The sequence below is a fragment of the Microchirus variegatus genome, assembly GCF_963457635.1.
Source record: "Microchirus variegatus genome assembly, chromosome: 12".
NCBI classification, from domain to species: domain Eukaryota; kingdom Metazoa; phylum Chordata; class Actinopteri; order Pleuronectiformes; family Soleidae; genus Microchirus; species Microchirus variegatus.
Window position 1 is genome coordinate 687,126 of NC_139813.1, and position 20,032 is coordinate 707,157.

Consider the following 20,032-nt stretch of genomic DNA (forward strand, 5'->3'; position numbering starts at 1 on the left):
CTATCACAATCAGTAGATACTGGTAAAGGCTGCATACCCCAGTCGACCACTTGTCAAGGTACTGTTCTGTAGTGTTCAAAAGCAAACTTTCAAAGTCTCCATGAAACAAATTTTGCTGACCCTTATCTTGATCAACAAAAATCAAATAGATGGCAACCGCAACTGGATTGAATTAACTTTTTCTGGATTTGTACAATAGAGAACTCAAAGACTGACAAACATTGTATTTAAGTGGCAAACCAATGTAGTTCGAGTCAGTAGATTAGCTTCTGCGATCCTCAGTTGTGCAATTGCTGTTGCACTGTTCAAACTGGAGACCATATTGTGTCATAGTCACTTTATCGGACACACCCCAGATAGATAGATAGATAGATAGATAGATAGATAGATAGATAGATAGATAGATACCTTTTTACCTTGATACATCACAATAAGATCAATGTGAATGTTAGCTAAATTCGCCGCAATCTAATCAAACGTTCATGTTTCTGGACACTGTCGACAACACCACGTAGCATAACTTAAGCCAGTTGTTAAGAAAAAAAATACATATGATTAAGGAGAATGAATTCACTATTTGAAGAAAAGTGCCCCCACTTACTTTGAGAAGTTCGACAAGTTCTCCTTACTGCTGTTCCAAGCGGGAAACAGCATCCCCAAAATCCTCCTTGTGGTCAAAAATATATTACATCCATAGTGGTAAACACTACAATAGGCAATGCATTGGAAAAGTTAATGAAGTTAGGGACTACTATCCGCGCTGCTCGTACAGAAGACTGGGCTTCCATTTCACAATAGGAAACTCTTTCGTTTTCTGTGCCCATGGGTCCTTCATATGAAAATGTGACCTTTTGCTCCCTCCTGTCAAAACACACATTTATTGCTACCTGGCTCGTTGTATTTCGTGAAAATCTCCCATCTCAGTTACTTCATCAACGTTTCTGTAGTGTAGTGGTCATCACGTTCGCCTAACACGCGAAAGGTCCTCGGCTTGAAACCGAGCGGAAACAGCAGTGCTTCTAAAGTGTGCATGGGGAAACTTTTTGCTGACCCTTGCCTTGATCAACAAAGAATGGGATGGATGGACTTTGACAACCAGAACTGGATTCAAACTGCTTTTTCGGTATTTGTTAAACAGATAACTCAAAGACTGAGAAAATGTGTACTGAAGTGGCAAACCATTGTTGTACCAGTCAGTAAATTAGCTTCTCCGAACCTCTGGCTGTTGCATTTTACAAACTGGAGACCATAGTCTGTCATAGTCATTTGGCCTGACTTATCCCATCCTTGCTGAAAGACCACAGTAAGAGCATTTGTCTTCCTGAGGCCATCACTTTGTGGGGGAGACCTGTCCTGAAGTGGATAGTCTTTCTTTATTTTCATGGCCTCATCTGAAGGTTCCTGTTGCAGATGGCCTGATGGGGCCTTTCCGAATGTAACTTTCCTGGGAAAAAATGTATGATCTTCTTCATTATCTGAGTGAGGACCCCCTGGGGTAGGTATTCACTCCGACATTCACTCTGAATGAGTGCACCTGTTGCAATGTCTGAAATCGACAGACAGTCTGCCATATTTTCGTGCCATGCCTCCTAATAGGCCAGGGCAGTCCTCGTTAGTATAATGGACAGTATCTCAGCCTGTCACGCGGAAGACCGGGGTTCAATTCCCCGACGGGGAGCTCTTTCCTCTTCTATGCCCACGGGACCATCATACCGAAATGTGTTCTTTCCGTGATGTCCTCACGTGGCAACACATGTCAGCTCAGTTTGGGAAAGTCTCTGACGATGATTTCCGTAGTGCTTTCTCAAGGTTTCCGTAGTGTAGTGTTCATCACATTCGCTTCACACAGCTTCCACAGCTTTCGGAATTCATTAAATGTGTGTATGTCAACTGATCCCAATGAGAGCGTATTTCAGAGTATTTCAGCTGCTGTTGAAAGACATAACTGAAGACCTCCTCTCTTGAGTTTGATTCAGATGGGGTATACGCCCAAGAAGAGAGCCTTCAGAAGCTCTTTGTCAGCCAGACATGTGGTATCAACGGAAATCAGACATCGACAGTCTGGAGAGAAATCAACAAAGTTGAGAAATGGAGTGCAGCTGATTTTTGAAAAGGACTATCACAATCAGTAGATACTGGTAAAGGCTGCATACCCCAGTCGACCACTTGTCAAGGTACTGTTCTGTAGTGTTCAAAAGCAAACTTTCAAAGTCTCCATGAAACAAATTTTGCTGACCCTTATCTTGATCAACAAAAATCAAATAGATGGCAACCGCAACTGGATTGAATTAACTTTTTCTGGATTTGTACAATAGAGAACTCAAAGACTGACAAACATTGTATTTAAGTGGCAAACCAATGTAGTTCAAGTCAGTAGATTAGCTTCTGCGATCCTCAGTTGTGCAATTGCTGTTGCACTGTTCAAACTGGAGACCATATTGTGTCATAGTCACTTTATCGGACACACCCCAGATAGATAGATAGATAGATAGATAGATAGATAGATAGATAGATAGATAGATAGATAGATAGATAGATAGATAGATACCTTTTACCTTGATACATCACAATAAGATCAATGTGAATGTTAGCTAAATTCGCCGCAATCTAATCAAACGTTCATGTTTCTGGACACTGTCGACAACACCATGTAGCATAACGTAAGCCAGTTGTTAAGAAAAAAAAATACATATGATTAAGGAGAATGAATTCACTATTTGAAGAAAAGTGCCCCCACTTACTTTGAGAAGTTCGACAAGTTCTCCTTACTGCTGTTCCAAGCGGGAAACAGCACCCCCAAAATCCTCCTTGTGGTCAAAAATATATTACATCCATAGTGGTAAACACTACAATAGGCAATGCATTGGAAAAGTTAATGAAGTTAGGGACTACTATCCGCGCTGCTCGTACAGAAGACTGGGCTTCCATTTCACAATAGGAAACTCTTTCGTTTTCTGTGCCCATGGGTCCTTCATATGAAAATGTGACCTTTTGCTCCCTCCTGTCAAAACACACATTTATTGCTACCAGGCTCGTTGTATGTCTTGAAAATCTCCCATCTCAGTTACTTCATCAACGTTTCCGTAGTGTAGTGGTCATCACGTTCGCCTAACACGCGAAAGGTCCTCGGCTCGAAACCGAGCGGAAACAGCAGTGCTTCTAAAGTGTGCATGGGGAAACTTTTTGCTGACCCTTGCCTTGATCAACAAAGAATGGGATGGATGGACTTTGACAACCAGAACTGGATTCAAACTGCTTTTTCGGTATTTGTTAAACAGATAACTCAAAGACAGAGAAAATGTGTACTGAAGTGGCAAACCATTGTTGTACCAGTCAGTAAATTAGCTTCTCCGAACCTCTGGCTGTTGCATTTTACAAACTGGAGACCATAGTCTGTCATAGTCATTTGGCCTGACTTATCCCATCCTTGCTGAAAGACCTGAGTAAGAGCATTTGTCTTCCTGAGGCCATCACTTTGCGGGGGAGACCTGTCCTGAAGTGGATAGTCTTTCTTTATTTTCATGGCCTCATCTGAAGGTTCCTGTTGCAGATGGCCTGATGGGGCCTTCCCGAATGTAACTTTCCTGGGAAAAAATGTATGATCTTCTACATTATCTGAGTGAGGACCCCCTGGGGTAGGTATTCACTCCGACATTCACTCTGAATGAGTGCACCTGTTGCAATGTCTGAAATAGACAGACAGTCTGCCATATTTTTGTGCCATGCCTCCTAATAGGCCAGGGCAGTCCTCGTTAGTATAATGGACAGTATCTCCGCCTGTCACGCGGAAGACCGGGGTTCGATTCCCCGACGGGGAGCTCTTTCCTCTTCTATGCCCACGGGACCATCATACCGAAATGTGTTCTTTCCGTGATGTCCTCACGTGGCAACACATGTCAGCTCAGTTTGGGAAAGTCTCTGACGATGATTTCCGTAGTGCTTTCTCAAGGTTTCCGTAGTGTAGTGGTCATCACATTCGCTTCACACAGCTTTCGGCATTCATTAAATGTGTGTATGTCAACTGATCCCAATGAGAGCGTATTTCAGAGTATTTCAGCTGCTGTTGAAAGACATAACTGAAGACCTCCTCTCTTGAGTTTGATTCAGATGGGGAATACGCCCAAGAAGAGAGCCTTCAGAAGCTCTTTGTCAGCCAGACATGTGGTATCAACAGAAATCAGACATCGACAGTCTGGAGAGAAATCAACAAAGTTGAGAAATGGAGTGCAGCTGATTTTTGAAAAGGACTATCACAATCAGTAGATACTGGTAAAGGCTGCATACCCCAGTCGACCACTTGTCAAGGTACTGTTCTGTAGTGTTCAAAAGCAAACTTTCAAAGTCTTCATGAAACAAATTTTGCTGACCCTTATCTTGATCAACAAAAATCAAATAGATGGCAACCGCAACTGGATTGAATTAACTTTTTCTGGATTTGTACAATAGAGAACTCAAAGACTGACAAACATTGTATTTAAGTGGCAAACCAATGTAGTTCGAGTCAGTAGATTAGCTTCTGCGATCCTCAGTTGTGCAATTGCTGTTGCACTGTTCAAACTGGAGACCATATTGTGTCATAGTCACTTTATCGGACACACCCCAGATAGATAGATAGATAGATAGATAGATAGATAGATAGATAGATAGATAGATAGATAGATAGATAGATAGATACCTTTTTACCTTGATACATCACAATAAGATCAATGTGAATGTTAGCTAAATTCGCCGCAATCTAATCAAACGTTCATGTTTCTGGACACTGTCGACAACACCACGTAGCATAACTTAAGCCAGTTGTTAAGAAAAAAAAATACATATGATTAAGGAGAATGAATTCACTATTTGAAGAAAAGTGCCCCCACTTACTTTGAGAAGTTCGACAAGTTCTCCTTACTGCTGTTCCAAGCGGGAAACAGCACCCCCAAAATCCTCCTTGTGGTCAAAAATATATTACATCCATAGTGGTAAACACTACAATAGGCAATGCATTGGAAAAGTTAATGAAGTTAGGGACTACTATCCGCGCTGCTCGTACAGAAGACTGGGCTTCCATTTCACAATAGGAAACTCTTTCGTTTTCTGTGCCCATGGGTCCTTCGTATGAAAATGTGACCTTTTACTCCCTCCTGTCAAAACACACATTTATTGCTACCAGGCTCGTTGTATTTCGTGAAAATCTCCCATCTCAGTTACTTCATCAACGTTTCCGTAGTGTAGTGGTCATCACGTTCGCCTAACACGCGAAAGGTCCTCGGCTCGAAACCGAGCGGAAACAGCAGTGCTTCTAAAGTGTGCATGGGGAAACTTTTTGCTGACCCTTGCCTTGATCAACAAAGAATGGGATGGATGGACTTTGACAACCAGAACTGGATTCAAACTGCTTTTTCGGTATTTGTTAAACAGATAACTCAAAGACTGAGAAAATGTGTACTGAAGTGGCAAACCATTGTTGTCCCAGTCAGTAAATTAGCTTCTCCGAACCTCTGGCTGTTGCATTTTACAAATTGGAGACCATAGTCTGTCATAGTCATTTGGCTTGACTTATCCCATCCTTGCTGAAAGACCACAGTAAGAGCATTTGTCTTCCTGAGGCCATCACTTTGCGGGGGAGACCTGTCCTGAAGTGGATAGTCTTTCTTTATTTTCATGGCCTCATCTGAAGGTTCCTGTTGCAGATGGCCTGATGGGGCCTTTCCGAATGTAACTTTCCTGGGAAAAAATGTATGATCTTCTTCATTATCTGAGTGAGGACCCCCTGGGGTAGGTATTCACTCCGACATTCACTCTGAATGAGTGCACCTGTTGCAATGTCTGAAATAGACAGACAGTCTGCCATATTTTCATGCCATGCCTCCTAATAGGCCAGGGCAGTCCTCGTTAGTATAATGGACAGTATCTCCGCCTGTCACGCGGAAGACCGGGGTTCGATTCCCCGACGGGGAGATCTTTCCTCTTCTATGCCCACGGGACCATCATACCGAAATGTGTTCTTTCCGTGATGTCCTCACGTGGCAACACATGTCAGCTCAGTTTGGGAAAGTCTCTGACGATGATTTCCGTAGTGCTTTCTCAAGGTTTCCGTAGTGTAGTGGTCATCACATTCGCTTCACACAGCTTTCGGCATTCATTAAATGTGTATATGTCAACTGATCCCAATGAGAGCGTATTTCAGAGTATTTCAGCTGCTGTTGAAAGACATAACTGAAGACCTCCTCTCTTGAGTTTGATTCAGATGGGGAATACGCCCAAGAAGAGAGCCTTCAGAAGCTCTTTGTCAGCCAGACATGTGGTATCAACAGAAATCAGACATCGACAGTCTGGAGAGAAATCAACAAAGTTGAGAAATGGAGTGCAGATGATTTTTGAAAAGGACTATCACAATCAGTAGATACTGGTAAAGGCTGCATACCCCAGTCGACCACTTGTCAAGGTACTGTTCTGTAGTGTTCAAAAGCAAACTTTCAAAGTCTTCATGAAACAAATTTTGCTGACCCTTATCTTGATCAACAAAAATCAAATAGATGGCAACCGCAACTGGATTGAATTAACTTTTTCTGGATTTGTACAATAGAGAACTCAAAGACTGACAAACATTGTATTTAAGTGGCAAACCAATGTAGTTCGAGTCAGTAGATTAGCTTCTGCGATCCTCAGTTGTCCTTGGGCCAAAAGATATAAGAGCAGCACTTGGAGCTCTAAACCTAGGCAGTAACACTCCAGTCCCTTGCACTACAGTAAGGAACCTAGGAGTCCTGTTTGACCAGGATTTATCGCTGGATGAACATATTAAGCATATATGTAGAACAGCCTTCTTCCACCTTCGCAACATCAAGACAATTAGAAATATTATATCAAGACAAGACTCTGAGAAACTTATCCACGCCTTTATAACCTCTAGGCTGGATTACTGTAACTCCTTACTGTCTGGATGTCCTAGTAAGTCCCTGAGAAGCCTTCAACTGGTCCAGAACGCAGCAGCACGGATACTGACTCGAACCAGACGACGTGACCATATAACTCCTGTCCTGGCTTCTCTTCACTGGCTCCCAGTGAAAAGTAGAATCGATTTTAAAATACTTTTACTTACATACAAGGCCCTGAACAATCAGGCACCTTCTTACATTTGTGACTTAATCACTTTATATCAGCCGAATAGACCGCTGCGCTCCTTGAACTCAGGTCTACTGGTTATTCCTAAAATAACTAGAAGTAGAATCGGTGGTAGAACATTTAGCTACCAGGCTCCTCTCCTGTGGAACCAACTTCCGCTTTCAGTCAGACAGTCTGACTCGGTCTCTGCCTTTAAGGTGAGACTGAAAACCTACCTTTTTAACATAGCCTATAGTCGAAGCTAGATCAGGTAGTCCTGATTAGAATAGTCTATCTTATGCTGCCATAGGCTTAGACTGCTGGGGGAATTTCCCATCATGCACTTAGAATGAGCACACAGACTTTGCACGAGCCGCACTTTCTCTACCCCGTCCTTGATTTTTCATCCCTCACCACTTACCTGATGTACCCCCATGAGATGTAGCACATAAATCTACATATAGCACATCTCTAACTGATTTTAATCTCTTACAGTTCTGCTGACACCAGTGAACGACATGAGGTCAGGACAGGAAAGAAGACTCCGTCATCCTCAAGTCTCTGACCACAACAGTCTTCACTACAGGCTGTGATAAACCCAGTGATCCAGATGATCCTGGCATTTAAAGACTTTTTTCTTTTTTTTTTTCACTTTTTATTCTTGTCATTGTGTATTGTATGTTTTGGGTAACATCTACTGCACGTCTGTCCGTCCAGGGAGTGGATCCCTCACCTGTGGTTCTCCCTAAGGTTTCTACCCTTTTTCCCTTTTACAAGGGTTTTTTTTTTTTTTTCCCTGGTAGTTTTTCCTTACCCTGGTCGAAGGTCTAAGGACAGAGGATGTTACCAACCCTGTGAAGTCCCGTGAGACAAACTATGTTTTGTAAACTGTGGGCTATATAAATAAAGATTGATTGATTGAGATTGATTGAGTTGTGCAATTGCTGTTGCACTGTTCAAACTGGAGACCATATTGTGTCATAGTCACTTTATCGGACACACCCCAGATAGATAGATAGATAGATAGATAGATAGATAGATAGATAGATAGATAGATAGATAGATAGATAGATACCTTTTTACCTTGATACATCACAATAAGATCAATGTGAATGTTAGCTAAATTCGCCGCAATCTAATCAAACGTTCATGTTTCTGGACACTGTCGACAACACCACGTAGCATAACTTAAGCCAGTTGTTAAGAAAAAAAATACATATGATTAAGGAGAATGAATTCACTATTTGAAGAAAAGTGCCCCCACTTACTTTGAGAAGTTCGACAAGTTCTCCTTACTGCTGTTCCAAGCGGGAAACAGCATCCCCAAAATCCTCCTTGTGGTCAAAAATATATTACATCCATAGTGGTAAACACTACAATAGGCAATGCATTGGAAAAGTTAATGAAGTTAGGGACTACTATCCGCGCTGCTCGTACAGAAGACTGGGCTTCCATTTCACAATAGGAAACTCTTTCGTTTTCTGTGCCCATGGGTCCTTCATATGAAAATGTGACCTTTTGCTCCCTCCTGTCAAAACACACATTTATTGCTACCAGGCTCGTTGTATTTCGTGAAAATCTCCCATCTCAGTTACTTCATCAAGGTTTCCGTAGTGTAGTGGTCATCACGTTCGCCTAACACGCGAAAGGTCCTCGGCTCGAAACCGAGCGGAAACAGCAGTGCTTCTAAAGTGTGCATGGGGAAACTTTTTGCTGACCCTTGCCTTGATCAACAAAGAATGGGATGGATGGACTTTGACAACCAGAACTGGATTCAAACTGCTTTTTCGGTATTTGTTAAACAGATAACTCAAAGACTGAGAAAATGTGTACTGAAGTGGCAAACCATTGTTGTACCAGTCAGTAAATTAGCTTCTCCGAACCTCTGGCTGTTGCATTTTACAAACTGGAGACCATAGTCTGTCATAGTCATTTGGCCTGACTTATCCCATCCTTGCTGAAAGACCACAGTAAGAGCATTTGTCTTCCTGAGGCCATCACTTTGCGGGGGAGACCTGTCCTGAAGTGGATAGTCTTTCTTTATTTTCATGGCCTCATCTGAAGGTTCCTGTTGCAGATGGCCTGATGGGGCCTTTCCGAATGTAACTTTCCTGGGAAAAAATGTATGATCTTCTTCATTATCTGAGTGAGGACCCCCTGGGGTAGGTATTCACTCCGACATTCACTCTGAATGAGTGCACCTGTTGCAATGTCTGAAATAGACAGACAGTCTGCCATATTTTTGTGCCATGCCTCCTAATAGGCCAGGGCAGTCCTCGTTAGTATAATGGACAGTATCTCCGCCTGTCACGCGGAAGACCGGGGTTCGATTCCCCGACGGGGAGCTCTTTCCTCTTCTATGCCCACGGGACCATCATACCGAAATGTGTTCTTTCCGTGATGTCCTCACGTGGCAACACATGTCAGCTCAGTTTGGGAAAGTCTCTGACGATGATTTCCGTAGTGCTTTCTCAAGGTTTCCGTAGTGTAGTGGTCATCACATTCGCTTCACACAGCTTTCGGCATTCATTAAATGTGTATATGTCAACTGATCCCAATGAGAGCGTATTTCAGAGTATTTCAGCTGCTGTTGAAAGACATAACTGAAGACCTCCTCTCTTGAGTTTGATTCAGATGGGGAATACGCCCAAGAAGAGAGCCTTCAGAAGCTCTTTGTCAGCCAGACATGTGGTATCAACGGAAATCAGACATCGACAGTCTGGAGAGAAATCAACAAAGTTGAGAAATGGAGTGCAGCTGATTTTTGAAAAGGACTATCACAATCAGTAAATACTGGTAAAGGCTGCATCCCCCAGTCGACCACTTGTCAAGGTACTGTTCTGTAGTGTTCAAAAGCAAACTTTCAAAGTCTCCATGAAACAAATTTTGCTGACCCTTATCTTGATCAACAAAAATCAAATAGATAGCAACCACAACTGGATTGAATTAACTTTTTCTGGATTTGTACAATAGAGAACTCAAAGACTGACAAACATTGTATTTAAGTGGCAAACCAATGTAGTTCGAGTCAGTAGATTAGCTTCTGCGATCCTCAGTTGTGCAATTGCTGTTGCACTGTTCAAACTGGAGACCATATTGTGTCATAGTCACTTTATCGGACACACCCCAGATAGATAGATAGATAGATAGATAGATAGATAGATAGATAGATAGATAGATAGATAGATAGATACCTTTTTACCTTGATACATCACAATAAGATCAATGTGAATGTTAGCTAAATTCGCCGCAATCTAATCAAACGTTCATGTTTCTGGACACTGTCGACAACACCACGTAGCATAACTTAAGCCAGTTGTTAAGAAAAAAAATACATATGATTAAGGAGAATGAATTCACTATTTGAAGAAAAGTGCCCCCACTTACTTTGAGAAGTTCGACAAGTTCTCCTTACTGCTGTTCCAAGCGGGAAACAGCATCCCCAAAATCCTCCTTGTGGTCAAAAATATATTACATCCATAGTGGTAAACACGACAATAGGCAATGCATTGGAAAAGTTAATGAAGTTAGGGACTACTATCCGCGCTGCTCGTACAGAAGACTGGGCTTCCATTTCACAATAGGAAACTCTTTCGTTTTCTGTGCCCATGGGTCCTTCATATGAAAATGTGACCTTTTGCTCCCTCCTGTCAAAACACACATTTATTGCTACCAGGCTCGTTGTATTTCGTGAAAATCTCCCATCTCAGTTACTTCATCAACGTTTCCGTAGTGTAGTGGTCATCACGTTCGCCTAACACGCGAAAGGTCCTCGGCTCGAAACCGAGCGGAAACAGCAGTGCTTCTAAAGTGTGCATGGGGAAACTTTTTGCTGACCCTTGCCTTGATCAACAAAGAATGGGATGGATGGACTTTGACAACCAGAACTGGATTCAAACTGCTTTTTCGGTATTTGTTAAACAGATAACTCAAAGACTGAGAAAATGTGTACTGAAGTGGCAAACCATTGTTGTACCAGTCAGTAAATTAGCTTCTCCGAACCTCTGGCTGTTGCATTTTACAAACTGGAGACCATAGTCTGTCATAGTCATTTGGCCTGACTTATCCCATCCTTGCTGAAAGACCACAGTAAGAGCATTTGTCATCCTGAGGCCATCACTTTGCGGGGGAGACCTGTCCTGAAGTGGATAGTCTTTCTTTATTTTCATGGCCTCATCTGAAGGTTCCTGTTGCAGATGGCCTGATGGGGCCTTTCCGAATGTAACTTTCCTGGGAAAAAATGTATGATCTTCTACATTATCTGAGTGAGGACCCCCTGGGGTAGGTATTCACTCCGACATTCACTCTGAATGAGTGCACCTGTTGCAATGTCTGAAATAGACAGACAGTCTGCCATATTTTTGTGCCATGCCTCCTAATAGGCCAGGGCAGTCCTCGTTAGTATAATGGACAGTATCTCCGCCTGTCACGCGGAAGACCGGGGTTCGATTCCCCGACGGGGAGCTCTTTCCTCTTCTATGCCCACGGGACCATCATACCGAAATGTGTTCTTTCCGTGATGTCCTCACGTGGCAACACATGTCAGCTCAGTTTGGGAAAGTCTCTGACGATGATTTCCGTAGTGCTTTCTCAAGGTTTCCGTAGTGTAGTGGTCATCACATTCGCTTCACACAGCTTTCGGCATTCATTAAATGTGTATATGTCAACTGATCCCAATGAGAGCGTATTTCAGAGTATTTCAGCTGCTGTTGAAAGACATAACTGAAGACCTCCTCTCTTGAGTTTGATTCAGATGGGGAATACGCCCAAGAAGAGAGCCTTCAGAAGCTCTTTGTCAGCCAGACATGTGGTATCAACGGAAATCAGACATCGACAGTCTGGAGAGAAATCAACAAAGTTGAGAAATGGAGTGCAGCTGATTTTTGAAAAGGACTATCACAATCAGTAGATACTGGTAAAGGCTGCATCCCCCAGTCGACCACTTGTCAAGGTACTGTTCTGTAGTGTTCAAAAGCAAACTTTCAAAGTCTCCATGAAACAAATTTTGCTGACCCTTATCTTGATCAACAAAAATCAAATAGATGGCAACCGCAACTGGATTGAATTAACTTTTTCTGGATTTGTACAATAGAGAACTCAAAGACTGACAAACATTGTATTTAAGTGGCAAACCAATGTAGTTCGAGTCAGTAGATTAGCTTCTGCGATCCTCAGTTGTGCAATTGCTGTGGCACTGTTCAAACTGGAGACCATATTGTGTCATAGTCACTTTATCGGACACACCCCAGATAGATAGATAGATAGATAGATAGATAGATAGATAGATAGATAGATAGATAGATAGATAGATAGATAGATAGATAGATACCTTTTTACCTTGATACATCACAATAAGATCAATGTGAATGTTAGCTAAATTCGCCGCAATCTAATCAAACGTTCATGTTTCTGGACACTGTCAACAACACCACGTAGCATAACTTAAGCCAGTTGTTAAGAAAAAAAAATACATATGATTAAGGAGAATGAATTCACTATTTGAAGAAAAGTGCCCCCACTTACTTTGAGAAGTTCGACAAGTTCTCCTTACTGCTGTTCCAAGCGGGAAACAGCACCCCCAAAATCCTCCTTGTGGTCAAAAATATATTACATCCATAGTGGTAAACACTACAATAGGCAATGCATTGGAAAAGTTAATGAAGTTAGGGACTACTATCCGCGCTGCTCGTACAGAAGACTGGGCTTCCATTTCACAATAGGAAACTCTTTCGTTTTCTGTGCCCATGGGTCCTTCGTATGAAAATGTGACCTTTTACTCCCTCCTGTCAAAACACACATTTATTGCTACCAGGCTCGTTGTATTTCGTGAAAATCTCCCATCTCAGTTACTTCATCAACGTTTCCGTAGTGTAGTGGTCATCACGTTCGTCTAACACGCGAAAGGTCCTCGGCTCGAAACCGAGCGGAAACAGCAGTGCTTCTAAAGTGTGCATGGGGAAACTTTTTGCTGACCCTTGCCTTGATCAACAAAGAATGGGATGGATGGACTTTGACAACCAGAACTGGATTCAAACTGCTTTTTCGGTATTTGTTAAACAGATAACTCAAAGACTGAGAAAATGTGTACTGAAGTGGCAAACCATTGTTGTCCCAGTCAGTAAATTAGCTTCTCCTAACCTCTGGCTGTTGCATTTTACAAACTGGAGACCATAGTCTGTCATAGTCATTTGGCTTGACTTATCCCATCCTTGCTGAAAGACCACAGTAAGAGCATTTGTCTTCCTGAGGCCATCACTTTGCGGGGGAGACCTGTCCTGAAGTGGATAGTCTTTCTTTATTTTCATGGCCTCATCTGAAGGTTCCTGTTGCAGATGGCCTGATGGGGCCTTTCCGAATGTAACTTTCCTGGGAAAAAATGTATGATCTTCTCCATTATCTGAGTGAGGACCCCCTGGGGTAGGTATTCACTCCGACATTCACTCTGAATGAGTGCACCTGTTGCAATGTCTGAAATAGACAGACAGTCTGCCATATTTTTGTGCCATGCCTCCTAATAGGCCAGGGCAGTCCTCGTTAGTATAATGGACAGTATCTCCGCCTGTCACGCGGAAGACCGGGGTTCGATTCCCCGACGGGGAGCTCTTTCCTCTTCTATGCCCACGGGACCATCATACCGAAATGTGTTCTTTCCGTGATGTCCTCACGTGGCAACACATGTCAGCTCAGTTTGGGAAAGTCTCTGACGATGATTTCCGTAGTGCTTTCTCAAGGTTTCCGTAGTGTAGTGGTCATCACATTCGCTTCACACAGCTTTCGGCATTCATTAAATGTGTATATGTCAACTGATCCCAATGAGAGCGTATTTCAGAGTATTTCAGCTGCTGTTGAAAGACATAACTGAAGACCTCCTCTCTTGAGTTTGATTCAGATGGGGAATACGCCCAAGAAGAGAGCCTTCAGAAGCTCTTTGTCAGCCAGACATGTGGTATCAACGGAAATCAGACATCGACAGTCTGGAGAGAAATCAACAAAGTTGAGAAATGGAGTGCAGCTGATTTTTGAAAAGGACTATCACAATCAGTAGATACTGGTAAAGGCTGCATCCCCCAGTCGACCACTTGTCAAGGTACTGTTCTGTAGTGTTCAAAAGCAAACTTTCAAAGTCTCCATGAAACAAATTTTGCTGACCCTTATCTTGATCAACAAAAATCAAATAGATGGCAACCGCAACTGGATTGAATTAACTTTTTCTGGATTTGTACAATAGAGAACTCAAAGACTGACAAACATTGTATTTAAGTGGCAAACCAATGTAGTTCGAGTCAGTAGATTAGCTTCTGCGATCCTCAGTTGTGCAATTGCTGTGGCACTGTTCAAACTGGAGACCATATTGTGTCATAGTCACTTTATCGGACACACCCCAGATAGATAGATAGATAGATAGATAGATAGATAGATAGATAGATAGATAGATAGATAGATAGATAGATACCTTTTTACCTTGATACATCACAATAAGATCAATGTGAATGTTAGCTAAATTCGCCGCAATCTAATCAAACGTTCATGTTTCTGGACACTGTCAACAACACCACGTAGCATAACTTAAGCCAGTTGTTAAGAAAAAAAAATACATATGATTAAGGAGAATGAATTCACTATTTGAAGAAAAGTGCCCCCACTTACTTTGAGAAGTTCGACAAGTTCTCCTTACTGCTGTTCCAAGCGGGAAACAGCACCCCCAAAATCCTCCTTGTGGTCAAAAATATATTACATCCATAGTGGTAAACACTACAATAGGCAATGCATTGGAAAAGTTAATGAAGTTAGGGACTACTATCCGCGCTGCTCGTACAGAAGACTGGGCTTCCATTTCACAATAGGAAACTCTTTCGTTTTCTGTGCCCATGGGTCCTTCGTATGAAAATGTGACCTTTTACTCCCTCCTGTCAAAACACACATTTATTGCTACCAGGCTCGTTGTATTTCGTGAAAATCTCCCATCTCAGTTACTTCATCAACGTTTCCGTAGTGTAGTGGTCATCACGTTCGTCTAACACGCGAAAGGTCCTCGGCTCGAAACCGAGCGGAAACAGCAGTGCTTCTAAAGTGTGCATGGGGAAACTTTTTGCTGACCCTTGCCTTGATCAACAAAGAATGGGATGGATGGACTTTGACAACCAGAACTGGATTCAAACTGCTTTTTCGGTATTTGTTAAACAGATAACTCAAAGACTGAGAAAATGTGTACTGAAGTGGCAAACCATTGTTGTCCCAGTCAGTAAATTAGCTTCTCCTAACCTCTGGCTGTTGCATTTTACAAACTGGAGACCATAGTCTGTCATAGTCATTTGGCTTGACTTATCCCATCCTTGCTGAAAGACCACAGTAAGAGCATTTGTCTTCCTGAGGCCATCACTTTGCGGGGGAGACCTGTCCTGAAGTGGATAGTCTTTCTTTATTTTCATGGCCTCATCTGAAGGTTCCTGTTGCAGATGGCCTGATGGGGCCTTTCCGAATGTAACTTTCCTGGGAAAAAATGTATGATCTTCTCCATTATCTGAGTGAGGACCCCCTGGGGTAGGTATTCACTCCGACATTCACTCTGAATGAGTGCACCTGTTGCAATGTCTGAAATAGACAGACAGTCTGCCATATTTTTGTGCCATGCCTCCTAATAGGCCAGGGCAGTCCTCGTTAGTATAATGGACAGTATCTCCGCCTGTCACGCGGAAGACCGGGGTTCGATTCCCCGACGGGGAGCTCTTTCCTCTTCTATGCCCACGGGACCATCATACCGAAATGTGTTCTTTCCGTGATGTCCTCACGTGGCAACACATGTCAGCTCAGTTTGGGAAAGTCTCTGACGATGATTTCCGTAGTGCTTTCTCAAGGTTTCCGTAGTGTCGTGGTCATCACATTCGCTTCACACAGCTTCCACAGCTTTCGGCATTCATTAAATGTGTGTATGTCAACTGATCCCAATGAGAGCGTATTTCAGAGTATTTCAGCTGCTGTTGAAAGACATAACTGAAGACCTCCTCTCTTGAGTTTGATTCAGATGGGGAATACGCCCAAGAAGAGAGCCTTCAGAAGCTCTTTGTCAGCCAGACATGTGGTATCAACGGAAATCAGACATCGACAGTCTGGAGAGAAATCAACAAAGTTGAGAAATGGAGTGCAGCTGATTTTTGAAAAGGACTATCACAATCAGTAGATACTGGTAAAGGCTGCATCCCCCAGTCGACCACTTGTCAAGGTACTGTTCTGTAGTGTTCAAAAGCAAACTTTCAAAGTCTCCATGAAACAAATTTTGCTGACCCTTATCTTGATCAACAAAAATCAAATAGATGGCAACCGCAACTGGATTGAATTAACTTTTTCTGGATTTGTACAATAGAGAACTCAAAGACTGACAAACATTGTATTTAAGTGGCAAACCAATGTAGTTCGAGTCAGTAGATTAGCTTCTGCGATCCTCAGTTGTGCAATTGCTGTGGCACTGTTCAAACTGGAGACCATATTGTGTCATAGTCACTTTATCGGACACACCCCAGATAGATAGATAGATAGATAGATAGATAGATAGATAGATAGATAGATAGATAGATAGATAGATAGATACCTTTTTACCTTGATACATCACAATAAGATCAATGTGAATGTTAGCTAAATTCGCCGCAATCTAATCAAACGTTCATGTTTCTGGACACTGTCAACAACACCACGTAGCATAACTTAAGCCAGTTGTTAAGAAAAAAAAATACATATGATTAAGGAGAATGAATTCACTATTTGAAGAAAAGTGCCCCCACTTACTTTGAGAAGTTCGACAAGTTCTCCTTACTGCTGTTCCAAGCGGGAAACAGCACCCCCAAAATCCTCCTTGTGGTCAAAAATATATTACATCCATAGTGGTAAACACTACAATAGGCAATGCATTGGAAAAGTTAATGAAGTTAGGGACTACTATCCGCGCTGCTCGTACAGAAGACTGGGCTTCCATTTCACAATAGGAAACTCTTTCGTTTTCTGTGCCCATGGGTCCTTCGTATGAAAATGTGACCTTTTACTCCCTCCTGTCAAAACACACATTTATTGCTACCAGGCTCGTTGTATTTCGTGAAAATCTCCCATCTCAGTTACTTCATCAACGTTTCCGTAGTGTAGTGGTCATCACGTTCGTCTAACACGCGAAAGGTCCTCGGCTCGAAACCGAGCGGAAACAGCAGTGCTTCTAAAGTGTGCATGGGGAAACTTTTTGCTGACCCTTGCCTTGATCAACAAAGAATGGGATGGATGGACTTTGACAACCAGAACTGGATTCAAACTGCTTTTTCGGTATTTGTTAAACAGATAACTCAAAGACTGAGAAAATGTGTACTGAAGTGGCAAACCATTGTTGTCCCAGTCAGTAAATTAGCTTCTCCTAACCTCTGGCTGTTGCATTTTACAAACTGGAGACCATAGTCTGTCATAGTCATTTGGCTTGACTTATCCCATCCTTGCTGAAAGACCACAGTAAGAGCATTTGTCTTCCTGAGGCCATCACTTTGCGGGGGAGACCTGTCCTGAAGTGGATAGTCTTTCTTTATTTTCATGGCCTCATCTGAAGGTTCCTGTTGCAGATGGCCTGATGGGGCCTTTCCGAATGTAACTTTCCTGGGAAAAAATGTATGATCTTCTCCATTATCTGAGTGAGGACCCCCTGGGGTAGGTATTCACTCCGACATTCACTCTGAATGAGTGCACCTGTTGCAATGTCTGAAATAGACAGACAGTCTGCCATATTTTTGTGCCATGCCTCCTAATAGGCCAGGGCAGTCCTCGTTAGTATAATGGACAGTATCTCCGCCTGTCACGCGGAAGACCGGGGTTCGATTCCCCGACGGGGAGCTCTTTCCTCTTCTATGCCCACGGGACCATCATACCGAAATGTGTTCTTTCCGTGATGTCCTCACGTGGCAACACATGTCAGCTCAGTTTGGGAAAGTCTCTGACGATGATTTCCGTAGTGCTTTCTCAAGGTTTCCGTAGTGTAGTGGTCATCACATTCGCTTCACACAGCTTTCGGCATTCATTAAATGTGTATATGTCAACTGATCCCAATGAGAGCGTATTTCAGAGTATTTCAGCTGCTGTTGAAAGACATAACTGAAGACCTCCTCTCTTGAGTTTGATTCAGATGGGGAATACGCCCAAGAAGAGAGCCTTCAGAAGCTCTTTGTCAGCCAGACATGTGGTATCAACGGAAATCAGACATCGACAGTCTGGAGAGAAATCAACAAAGTTGAGAAATGGAGTGCAGCTGATTTTTGAAAAGGACTATCACAATCAGTAGATACTGGTAAAGGCTGCATCCCCCAGTCGACCACTTGTCAAGGTACTGTTCTGTAGTGTTCAAAAGCAAACTTTCAAAGTCTCCATGAAACAAATTTTGCTGACCCTTATCTTGATCAACAAAAATCAAATAGATGGCAACCGCAACTGGATTGAATTAACTTTTTCTGGATTTGTACAATAGAGAACTCAAAGACTGACAAACATTGTATTTAAGTGGCAAACCAATGTAGTTCGAGTCAGTAGATTAGCTTCTGCGATCCTCAGTTGTGCAATTGCTGTGGCACTGTTCAAACTGGAGACCATATTGTGTCATAGTCACTTTATCGGACACACCCCAGATAGATAGATAGATAGATAGATAGATAGATAGATAGATAGATAGATAGATAGATAGATAGATACCTTTTTACCTTGATACATCACAATAAGATCAATGTGAATGTTAGCTAAATTCGCCGCAATCTAATCAAACGTTCATGTTTCTGGACACTGTCAACAACACCACGTAGCATAACTTAAGCCAGTTGTTAAGAAAAAAAAATACATATGATTAAGGAGAATGAATTCACTATTTGAAGAAAAGTGCCCCCACTTACTTTGAGAAGTTCGACAAGTTCTCCTTACTGCTGTTCCAAGCGGGAAACAGCACCCCCAAAATCCTCCTTGTGGTCAAAAATATATTACATCCATAGTGGTAAACACTACAATAGGCAATGCATTGGAAAAGTTAATGAAGTTAGGGACTACTATCCGCGCTGCTCGTACAGAAGACTGGGCTTCCATTTCACAATAGGAAACTCTTTCGTTTTCTGTGCCCATGGGTCCTTCGTATGAAAATGTGACCTTTTACTCCCTCCTGTCAAAACACACATTTATTGCTACCAGGCTCGTTGTATTTCGTGAAAATCTCCCATCTCAGTTACTTCATCAACGTTTCCGTAGTGTAGTGGTCATCACGTTCGTCTAACACGCGAAAGGTCCTCGGCTCGAAACCGAGCGGAAACAGCAGTGCTTCTAAAGTGTGCATGGGGAAACTTTTTGCTGACCCTTGCCTTGATCAACAAAGAATGGGATGGATGGACTTTGACAACCAGAACTGGATTCAAACTGCTTTTTCGGTATTTGTTAAACAGATAACTCAAAGACTGAGAAAATGTGTACTGAAGTGGCAAACCATTGTTGTCCCAGTCAGTAAATTAGCTTCTCCTAACCTCTGGCTGTTGCATTTTACAAACTGGAGACCATAGTCTGTCATAGTCATTTGGCTTGACTTATCCCATCCTTGCTGAAAGACCACAGTAAGAGCATTTGTCTTCCTGAGGCCATCACTTTGCGGGGGAGACCTGTCCTGAAGTGGATAGTCTTTCTTTATTTTCATGGCCTCATCTGAAGGTTCCTGTTGCAGATGGCCTGATGGGGCCTTTCCGAATGTAACTTTCCTGGGAAAAAATGTATGATCTTCTCCATTATCTGAGTGAGGACCCCCTGGGGTAGGTATTCACTCCGACATTCACTCTGAATGAGTGCACCTGTTGCAATGTCTGAAATAGACAGACAGTCTGCCATATTTTTGTGCCATGCCTCCTAATAGGCCAGGGCAGTCCTCGTTAGTATAATGGACAGTATCTCCGCCTGT